The 11,684-nt window shown below is 49.2% G+C and overlaps 1 long non-coding RNA gene across 1 annotated transcript in view; it reads right to left on the bottom strand.

Moving 5' to 3' along the window:
• LOC132417126 (uncharacterized) overlaps positions 1 to 7,919 on the bottom strand; it is a 109,378-nt gene extending 101,459 nt beyond the window's left edge. The window contains exon 1 of the long non-coding RNA XR_009517760.1: positions 7,789 to 7,919. This is a non-coding gene — a long non-coding RNA (uncharacterized lncRNA). The remainder of the gene's footprint in view (positions 1 to 7,788) is intronic.
• Positions 7,920 to 11,684: the final 3,765 nt, after the last annotated feature.

Raw genomic sequence — 11,684 nt, forward strand, 5'->3', positions numbered from 1 at the left:
TTCTCTTTCTGCAGCACTTCCTGAGTCTTAGCGAAGTCTTAAGCTTTAATAGCTTCAGAGACAGAAATGCTATAAATACACAAAAAACTCATTTGAAAGTTGGTCTACATTTCTTTTGCATTTATTCACGTTGGTGAATTTTTTAAAATAAGTCTTTAAATTTCCTTTTTTTTCTTCCCAGCTCCTCCGGCTAAACACAGCGAATACTGACGGAAACAAAAATTTAAATTAAAAATGTATAAATTCACAAAACTAAACACTTAAAGAATGGAAAAGCTTCAACTTTCAAATAATTCATTTGGTAGGTTTATAGCATGTATGCTTCTGATGTTATTAAAGCTCAAAATTGCACTGAAGCTTTTGGGACACTGCATTTAAAAGGCATCATCACCTTATCCAGTTCTCACGACAATCCCCCAAAGGTAGGTACAGTGATCACCCCCATTTTAGAGACAAAAAACTGAGGGTCCGTGAGGTTAAGAGACTTGCCTGAGGTTACTCAGGGAGAAATTCTGGAACAGAGGCTACTGCCCCTCGTAATCAAAATGAAATTCCAACTAAGGAGAGTTTGGGGAAGGATGTCCCCCAGCTCAGGCAACGGCCTCTCTCAGAGGACCTGCCAAGCAAGTTGCCTTATGAAATAGCAAGGAGTCATTTGAGCAGACCACAGCATGGAAGGAAAAGCAGAGAGTGGGCCTGAGAGATTGTCTCAGGAGGAGCGCTCTAGGGTATAAGGGGAATCAGCCTTGGGCTGGGCTGGGCGGGGACAAGCTGAGGCGTTTCAGCGCTGTTTACACTGACTGCACTGGGTTCTTCAGTCCGTCCTGACTGGGGGTGTGTGGACCAGATGGGGAAGGACTAAGGGAGAATAAAAGGAAACCCAAAGGGCGAGGCGAGAGTTGCAGGAGCAGAAATGGATGAGAAACGTGGGGCCTGGTGACATGCACACCCTGCACGGCTGCTCAAATATTAATCCACAATGTATTTTAATGACACAGACACCAGTCAGCCTGAGAAGGAACATGAAGGGCTTCGGATACCCTGAATGACGGTGTTGTCACTCCAGATTTTCATGGTCTCATCCTGAGCAGGAGCTTCAGCAAAACCCCCAAGCAAATAATCAAGGTGCCGGATGCCGGCTTCCGTACGTGAGCCAGCGGCTCCCTTACGATCGCATTGCATCTGCATCCCCTAAAGCAACAGACCTCACAGACCACATCTCAGATCCTACTGGGAAAGGGTCAGGCTTAGGGGCTGCTCAAAAAATGAGCCCCTGCGTGCCCTTGTGCACGTGATGGAACACCTGAAATTCAGTTCTGACGTCTGTGAAGTGGGAGGACGTTAGGCTTGGGGTGAACATTAGCGACACGGCGTGTGAGAGGACCTGCGTGGGCCCAGGCACGCAGTACGTGCGGAGACCAGCTCTGGACCCTTACGTTCCCAGGGCTCACCGGTTCCCAGCACTTCCTCATTGGGGCTGCTTGGGGTTGGGGCTCCGAGCAGAGCAGCGAGTCACCCACCGTCACACAGCTTGTTGTAGAAGGACGGGGCCCTCGGCTCCCCCAGCTGCTGTGTGCTGACTCCTCCCAGAAGGGCCAGCCAGCCGTAGGGGGGCAGAGGAAACCTGGCTCACTCCCGTGTGACCTGGAGAGACCACCCCTCATCTTCTAAAGATGAGAAGGGATGAAACGCTAGTTTTCTTAGACCCATGGTAGAGAGAGACTCTGAACATGGATGTGAACAGAAACAGGACTTAGGGGCTGCCTCTGAAAGCCACGGGACCCTGCTTGTTCCTGAGGGGGACGCAAGACAGCCAGCACGTCCATGGTCAAGGGCAGGAAGAGAGACCTCACGCGCTGGACACAGGCAGCCTGCTTGAGAGCGTCCATCTACAACGCCTTCATCCTTCAAGGAGACAGAATGGGCTCAGGAAGCAAGTGCACGGCCCAGGGTCTCTCAGCTCCTCAGCGGCCACAGTGAGATGAGTGAGCCCAGAATGCAATGCTCCTGACTCAAAGGCCCCATCCGTGCCCCACGGGGCTACCTCTCCAAGGCTCAGGTCAGGTCAGGGAGACTAAAAGACCCCAATCTGGGTCACCTGCAGGCCGTTCACGTTCCAACCTTCCTGCCAGGACAAAGGGAGCGGGGTGCACACCTGGGAGGAAAGGGCTGGCATCAGGCTCGGGGAGGACACCCCACGTGGGGACGTGATGCGGGGAAGGGCGGGCCTACGCATGAGTCCTGGCTCCCCCTTCAGCTTCAGTTTTCCCAAGCAGAAGATGGGAGCGACAGCAGTAATACCCGTCTACCTCACAGGACGCTGAGGGTCAAAACGCAGAAACGCCTCCGACGTGGCAAACACTACACAGGTGTTGTTTGCCTCTTCCCCTCCCTTATGCAGCCACAGAATCATTCTTCCAAACGGACCTCCACATGCCCCTCTCCTCACAAGCTGCTGGCCTCAGCTTCTACATCAGAAAATCTGAGGCTGTGAAGCTGCCTTCCAGGCCGGGCTGCCGCAGACAGCTGCACAGGCTGTGCACTGTACAAATCCAGGGGGCGCCACATGTAAGGAGCACCCCTGGAGCTGAGCAGAGCTGTGATCTTTCATCCAAAGGGGTACTGTGAGAATTTCATTTGTTAGATCAGTTTGGAAAATGCCAAAAACTGAGAAGATTAGCCATCATCACAATAGCTATCAAAAGAAGTCTCACAATTACCCTCTCTCCACTGATCCTCTATTGGCAGAGTCTAAGCATTTGCAGTACTTACTCTCCACCGCACTGTCCGATCAGCAATGACGAACACACACACAAATTATTTAAACTCAGGTGTTAATCACAACCCCGAAGATTGCTCTCTCTCATAACGCGGTATTTTCCAAACTTGAATGTGTATGTGAATCATTTGGAAAATGTTGTGAAAATGCAGATTCTAACTGCGGGGGGGGGGGGCGGGGGGAGGTTTAGGAGGAGGAGAAAGAAGAGAAGGGAGGTGCTGAGACTCTGCCTTCTGACCGTCTCCCCAGACCTTGTTACGTGAGGCTGATGCCGCGTTCCACTTTGCGGAGTGAATTCGTTAACTCCCGCACCACCATGCCTCGGCATGAGGGATGTACTTTATTTTCCTCTCGATTTGTTGAGGACCAGCTAGAAATGTTGGGTCAGGAAACTGAGGCCCACAGGCCACATCTAGCCTGCTGCCTCCTCTTGTAAATGCAATTTTATCCACGCCCATGGGGCTGTATTTATAACAGGGTGGTGCTTATTTATCCACATATTGTCCACAGCCCTCTCTGCACAATGGCAGCAGGGCTGAGCAGCTGTGACAGAGGCCATACGGCCTGCAAAGCTGAAAATATGTACTCTCTGGTCCTTTAAGAAAAAGCTTTCTGACCCCCGAGTGAGACGACCAAGCCATTAAAGGGAGACAAACTTGCATTGGGTGGGTGCAGGGGCCAGGGTGAGAGAGACAGGAGGGAGGAATGCTGAATTTAAAACCAAACACACTCCATTACACTGTGTTTTTGGCCCCAGGGCCCGGCTAGCCCACTTGTTTCAGAGTTACTGTCGGTCCTTCTCCACAGCATGATGGTAGATGGGGTCTCCTCAGGTTTCCCTGTTGGTGGAGAAGCGGATACACCCCGGGAAGCCGAGGCGAGTCCATCCTGGCCTCCATCACACAGGCCTAATGGAATTGGCAGAAGCCGACCTGTACGCAGGGGAATGTGATCTGTTTATTGCGTCCAAGGTGTTCTAGGAAACCCAGCTGGCCCCGGCTGTGTCCGCAGGCATGGCCCGCCTCCCCTCAGAGAGCCAATTCATCCTGACACTAAGCCACCCAGCAAAGGATCACTGTCGAGGGGCTGGCGATAAATAACCCTTTGGGGTGATTTCAGCATTTGTTCAGGAAACATGTATTTTATGGTTCTAGAGACTCTCCAAGCCGGGCTGCTCTGATCCCTCCAGTGAGTCACAAAATTCTCTCAACCAGAGTTCTGACCAGGTGACTCCAGCTTCTGTTTGAACACTTCTGGTGATGGGGAGCTCACTACCACACACACACACGTGCCTGTGTAACTACTTGCAAGGAAGATACTCCGTGAATAGAGTTCACACTTGCTTCCACGTGACTCCCATCCACTCTCCGAGTGCTGTGTTCCAGAGCCAGAGAGAAAGTCTCACCCGTGTCACCATCGCAGAGCTTCAAACCTCTTCTTGGAGGTGAACTTGGGTGGATACACTGCTTGACCCCTTGGAGCCTCCATTCCCTCACATTTGCACGAGGAAGGCCCTGAACGAACACGTAGAATGTGTGTGAGGGTCAGTTTAGCAGCACTCGTCCAGCTGTCCGCAGTATCACATGGCATGCTCACACCAACTGTGTGGAGTGGAAATCAGTGATTCTCATTCTACGAATAAGGAAACTGATGCTCAGATGGGTAAGTGACTCAGCTGGGGAGGGTTTCAAATCCAAGCAGGCCTGATGCAGACTTCATGCTCTGTGGGTCTTCTCACCTCCCTGGAACGTAGGGGACCAATTTGGGAAGGAGGAAACCCTCAAGCCTACGAATTCCAGATCTGAGGGTTCCAAAATAAGCCCGTGAAGGTTTGAAATGAATCAGTCAATGAAAACCTCTCTGTTTAGAAAAAGGAAATGTTTTCTCAACTTCTCCAACAGGAAATCTGATTTCCGTCCTTGTCACCACTTGATCATTTCTTCCCAGCTGCTACCGAGATCACAGCTTCAGAGATGGTTAAATGTTTGTCACATTTAATACTATCATCCCCATTTTTCAAGTACGGGAAGCTGACGGATGCTTGAAATGCTGGGATTAAAACTCCACTGCCTTATACCGTGAGAAAACCATAATTCAAAAAGAGTCATGTACCACAATGTTCACTGCAGCTCTATTTACAATAGCCAGGGCATGGAATCAACCTAAGTGTCCACTGACAGATGAATGGATCAAGAAGATGTGGCACATATATACAGTGGAATATTACTCAGCCAGAAAAAAAAGAAATTGAGTTGTTTGTAGTGAGGTGGATGGACCTAGAGATTGTCATACAGAATGAAGTAATTCAGAAAGAGAAAAATACCGTATGCTAACACATATATATGGAATCTAAAAAAAAAAGTGGTTCTGATGAACCTAGGGGCAGAACAGGAATAAAGGCGCAGACATAGAGAATGGACTTGAGGACATGGGAAGGGTAAGCTGGGGCGAAGTGAGAGAGTGGCATTGACATATGTACACTACCAAATGTAAAAGAGATAGCTAGTGGGGAGCAGCCGCATAGCACAGGGAGGTCAGCTCGGTGCTTTGTGACCACCTAGAGGGGTGGGATAGGGAGGGTGGGAGGGAGATGCAAGAGGGAGGGGATGTATTATACATATAGCTGATGCACTTTGTTATACAGCAGAAACCAACACAACATTGTAAACCAATTATACTCCAAAAAAGATATTAAAAAAATAAAAAATTAAATTTAAAAAATTAAAAAAAAAACTCAGCTGCTTGTGCAACTGTGTGTGCAGGGCCAACGTGCACACTGCTGCCCAGACGTTTGTCATGGGGGTGGCATAGGATGGGGTCTTCTCTGACATGCAGGAGCGAGGCTGGGCAGCCAGAGACAGGGGCCGGCGGGGTGCTAAGTCGTTCTCTGCACCCATGTCCCTAACATCCCCCTTTCTGTCTAGTTGTTCCCACCACCCCTGCAATTTTTTTTTTTTTTTTTTTTTTTTGCGGTACGCGGGCCTCTCACTGTTGTGGCCTCTCCCGTCACAGAGCACAGGCTCCGGACGCGCAGGCTCAGCGGACATGGCTCACGGGCCCAGCCGCTCCGCGGCATGTGGGATCCTCCCGGACCGGGGCACGAACCCGTGGTCCCCTGCATCGGCAGGCGGACTCCCAACCACTGCGCCACCAGGGAAGCCCCACCCCTGCCTTTTTGAAGGCATCCATCTCTCTCACCTGCTGACTTCAACCCCATCCTCCATGCCAGTGTCACTGGCTCCCTCTGCAAACTTTTTCCCACATTCCCCACACGGCCACCAGAGTGATCCTCAGGTATAAATCAGATCGTGTCACATCCCTGCTCAGAATCCTTCAGTGCCTTCCTGTTGTCCCCAGGGCAAATCCCACACTCCATGACACGTCCCAACAAGGTCTGCTCTGCTTGACCTCTGCCCTCTCTGAAGCCTGGTCCCTGACTGCGGCCCCTGCAGCCTCGGGTCCAGCCTCTGAGGGCTTGCTTCCCATCACCCCCACTGGGTCAGGCTCTCACCTCTGCACTCTGCCTGGAACCCACTTTCCAGCTCTCCATGATGGCAGATTCCAGATGGCCACGGACGCCTTGGCCCGTCTCCGTCAACAGCGGCGGCCTTCGTCCTCTCCCCTTGAATCTGGGCAGGCTCCGTGGCTGCCTTGAGCAGCGGGGCTCGGGGAGGGAACACCCTACCAGCTTGTGGCCCCAAACCTTAAGAGACTGGCAGCTGCCACCCCCTCTCTGTTGGACCCCTGCGTGGCCTGCAAGAAAGCTGCCTGCCTACTGGAGAGGCCAGCCGCCAACTGCCCCCTCCGAGGCCCCGGGCGTCAGAGGCAAGCCCTCTAGGATCCACCAGACCAGACTAGCCTCCAGCTGAATACTGTCAAAGGGCCTCAATTAATGCCACATGGAGCAGAATTCCCCAGATGAGCCCTATCCAAACTCCCGGCTCACAGAATCGTGAGATACAGCAAAATGGTGGCTGTCTCAACCACTACGTTTTGGGGCAGCTAGTTACACAGTAACAGAGAACCCCACACTCTCTCTCCCTCCCCTCTGTTGACTAACAGGCATGCACCCGTTCCTTGGGAAGCCTTTTCAGATGACACAAGTCCATCTTAGGTGCCTCCGCTCCACATTCCCACAGAAATCCACACCTTGCCCATCTGAATGTGCCCAACTTCTCTCCCAATGCCTTAAAGGTCATACAGAGTGAAGTCAGTCAGAAAGAGAAAAACAAATACCGTATGCTAACACATATATATGGACTCTAAAAAAAAAAAGGTCATGAAGAACCTAGAAGCAAGACGGCAATAAAGACGCAGACATAGAGAATGGAGTTGAGGACACGGGGAGGGGGAAGGGTAAGCTAGGACAAAGTGAGAGAGTGGCATGGATATATACACACTACCAAATGTAAAATAGCTAGCTAGTGGGAAGCAGCCGCATAGCACAGGGAGATCAGCTCAGTGCTTTGTGACCACCTAGAGGGGTGGGATAGGGAGGGTGGGAGGGAGATGCAAGAGGGAAGAGATATGGGAACATATGTATATGTATAACTGATTCACTTTGTTGTAAAGCAGAAACCAACACACCATTGTAAAGCAATCATACTCCAATAAAGATGTTTAAAGAAAACAAACAAAAAAAAGGTCTCCAGAGGCAAGGATCCCATGTCTGTCTGCCTCAGCCCTGTGCCTCTAACAGGGAGCACAGTCGCTGTCCAGTAAATATGAATGAGGAATGCAACACCGGGATTTCTAAGGGGTTCCTGATTAGGGGTGAGAAGTGAGCTAAGGACACAGCCAAATTCTTAAAGCCAGCAAGCAGGCTAGGAAGGAACTGATGCATAAATTATGTCCAGCCGAGGAGGCTGGGCATACAGATATTCCAACACGTGACTATTAAACAGCTCTAAACATTTCCATCCGTGATGAGCGATTCCTAACAATATTACTTGATAAGACAGGTGACAACTCCCCCGCCGCCAACACCCCCTCCAGACACTTGCACTCACCTGAACACTGGCCTGGTTTATTTGTCCATCATTCCTCCATGCATTCATGTGTTCAAGAAGCGTCCATCACGCATCTCCTGTGTACCGGTTGCTTTGCCAGTTGCTGGAGGTTTAAAGCCAAAAAACCACGAGGTCACCAGGGCCATGACAGCCAGACCTGGAGCACCTCAGACAGACTCAGTGCTAATCAGGGAAGGCTGCTCCCTTGCAGGACCTGGGGTGAGTTCTTGAGGAAGCAGCCCCAGGTAGAGAACTCCCTGCATGCCTCGCTCCTGAGTCATCAAGAAACCGATTCCTCGTGGCTGCTAATCATGATATTCAAAGCAGCTGAGGACTGGGGCTAAAAAAGGGAGGTATCCTCAGTGGTGGGGCAGGAGCAGATGCTTCTCAGAAGAGAGAAATCAAACAGGCAATGCCCAAGGCTTTCAGTGATGGAGGAGGGCTGAGACCTGTTACAGAGAAAAAAAAAGGAAAGCTTGAGGCAAAACCCAGAGTTAAAGCTTAATTAAGAAAGCAGGAATTTTAGGTTCACACAAATAAGCAAACAATCCCCTCAGCCCCTCCTAATCATCACCAAGTAATTGCTTCAAAGCTGTGGTTTGCTCTGCCTGGACGATCCTTAAATACAAGTTGATAAAAGCCATGGGCATACGAGTGAGTGGAGAAGACGCCCCTTGACACCTCACTTCCTAGCTTGACCTTGGCCGTGTGTGACCCAGGCAGGTCCCCTCTCCCCGGTGGCGTCTCTGTTTCCCTCCACCCCAAACACCAGGGTGTGGGGGATGAAGTCAAATGGATCCTGCGTCTCCCCTTGTCCCGGAGCGTGTGACCTACTTTGATATTTGGCACAAACTCACTTTGAGTGAAATCCACTGGGGTTCACGCCTTACCTCCATCATTTATGACCTGTATGACCTTGGGCACAGCACGTTAGCACTTGGGACTTTGTTTTTTCTCACCTTCAGATTGGAGTTTTTAATGCCAACCCCCTACTTCTGTGAGAATTAGGGAAACCAAGGTCCAAAGCTCAGGACACAGGTAAGTTCATCTTATTTCTCCACAGGAGAGCTGCGGCTGTCTCTCACAGGGCACTGCCCAGCCAGCCACCATCAACAACTCCAGAAGGCCGAGTGGTGCTCTCATGCAAAGGATGCTGGCAGCGGCATCACCAGGGGCTTGTACTGGCTCTCCCGCTGCGTGGAACAGTTCCTTCTCCCCGGAAGAGGAGCTCTTGCTTGACTAATAATCCCTCCTTACTCTCCAGGCCATGACTTGGGAGCCCCTTCCTCCTGGGTGCTACCCCAGAGCCCCAGGTTCAGGGCTGATTCTCTTGCTACCATCAGACCCTTCAGGACGTACACAATTACCCACCTCTTTGTCCCCCCCATCCCTCCCTCCACTCCCAGGACTGGAAGCTCTGTGAGGGCAGGGACCGAACCTGTTTCCTTCACTGCTGGGTCTCCCGGACGCTGTCTGACACTTCATAGCAACGCCATGACTGTTATCTAGGTCAGCTTTTTGAGTCATTCCAACCCTGCTCCTGCATGGCCACTAGCTAACTGCCTCATCTTAGGGAAAACAAAACACATCTAGTTTCTAGTTTCACCTGTGAAATGCACTCAGGAGTAACTAGTATATTACTAGTTACTCACCAGAAGACACCATCGATTGCAGGACACCTGTTTTCTTATATATCACTAAGAAAGAAAGACGACTTCCAAAAACCTTTGACCTGATGTTTTTTATCTCTTGGAATTTTCATTTCATAATTAGCTTAAAGTCTCTTTGAGATTTAATTGGCGTAGATTTTATCCCATGTCACTCTTGGGCACACATAAAAAGGAAAACTGATAAATGAATCAAATTGGTTGAAGTATTCCTAAACGTTCTTCATATTCAGAGTCACTCTGCCATCCAAAATCATCAGATAGGTAACTTTCCCCGGCCCTCCGTGTCATCAAGATTATTGGTGACACAGCATTTCTTACAAGAATCCTGAAAAGAGCCAAAAGTCGTGTTTGCTGAGTGTTTAATCTGGCTTTGCAGCAACGGAGCACTGGTCTACTATCGATGTCTTCCCCCCAGACATTGCTAAATAGCTCTGATCGGCCAATTCTGCATCCCTTCCTCCACAATTGTTTGATTCCTGGGGTCTAAAAGAATGCTCCTAGAATGCTTCTAGGATTTTCTTCCAACTTGCCGACACCCATTCTGTGGGTTTTGATGCTTGTACAAACACAGCCAATGACAGGTACATCACGATGCTACAGGACCAACAGCAATTATAAGATGACAGCAGTGATAAGGCACAGCCCAATTTCCAGACATTAATGAATGAAAAAATATGCCTCTTGATACTGATGAATTACAGTGCCTCGTGGGGGCTGCCCTTAGCATGAAAGCATGACTGTTTTGAAAAGCTTCTCGCATAGGGCCTTGCACACGGTGGGAAATAACATCATGTTTCTTTCTTTCTCTCTTTTTTGCCAGCCTGGAGATGTTACCTCTGATTGTAAGTCTCCTGACTATGATGAGTGGTTGATGGAAGGGAAGGGAGGTTTCAACACACAGAATGAGCATCTGATGGGAAACAGGGAAAAGATGACAGGCAATATAGGGCACTGGGTTTCTAAACCTACATCTACAGTGACCGTATCATTTATCATCCAAGCCAGGACACTTTTGACAGTAACAAAGGTAGCTCTCAATAATTTCACTGGGCCCATAATCAAAAACTGAGGCTGGCCCAGAAGATCCTGGGTGTATGACAACCTACCATATCCCATCTTCCATCCAGAAAGTCAGGCTGAAATCACATGCAAAATCCACTCTGCTTGGAGTGCCTTTTTGTCCAAAACGAGAAAGGCCATGAGATAACTGATGGGCATGCAGGTACTCTTGGTGCCCATCCCAAGAAGGCTTAACAATAAATTCCAAAATTGGTTAAAATACGAAGTCGCTGTGTTGTGGGAGATGCTCCCCTTCCCCAGCTGTTATTTATGGTGCAGAGAAAAAGGAACTGCAATGATGATAGATCTGCTTTTCTTGGATAAAAATGGGAGGGACAGTAAAAGATCATGGTGAGATAACATGCAGAATTTCAGGAGGACACTTTAAAAACGTGTATTAGAGGAAATGAATTTTTCACTGGCTAAAATATATCCATTTACAGTCGGAACATTCCTATATTTATGAGTGTTTTTAGCTCTCAAAATAGTAACTCAGGACAGAATAACAAACAGTCTCTTAATAGCCCTAATTTATCAGACTCAGCAGTTTAAGAAGAATAAATAAAAAGGAATAGGAATGTGAGAGAGAGAAAGTAGGAATCCGAAATACTGGAAATGGTACCGCCCAAAAGTTTACCCCATGTCAGTCTTCTTAAGAAAATGAATCTTAGAGAGATTTTAGCTCAAAGAAAGCCAAGAGTGGCTTTAAAGGCACCCAAGGTTGGGTGCTGATGGGGGCGATGCAAGGTGGGGGTGAGGAAAGGAGCTTGGCCGTGTTACTCCATCTCCCTTTTATGAATGAAGACCTTTGCCTTCACATCTTTGAACGTATTTCTTTGAGGACTCCAATTCTCAATCCCCTAATTGTTTTCTTCACTCTCCTGTCTCTTTCCTTGCCTGGTCTTTTCTGTGGGCTGCAACCAATTTATATCTGCAACATCACTTGGATCACCACCTCCCTCTGGGTTGCCAAGATGCCACAGAGTGGAAAGTACACAGAAGTTGGAGACAGACAGACAGACCTGCGTTCAAATAACATTTCTGATGCTTTGTGCTGTGTGACCTGTGGCAAGTTACTGGACCTCTCTGAGTCTCAGTTTACCTCTCCATGAAATGAGATTAACACAGAACCACTAATCCCTTCTTTGCATAACTTTCCTTTGTCAC

The sequence above is a fragment of the Delphinus delphis genome, chromosome 20, assembly GCF_949987515.2.
Source record: "Delphinus delphis chromosome 20, mDelDel1.2, whole genome shotgun sequence".
Lineage (NCBI taxonomy): Eukaryota > Metazoa > Chordata > Mammalia > Artiodactyla > Delphinidae > Delphinus > Delphinus delphis.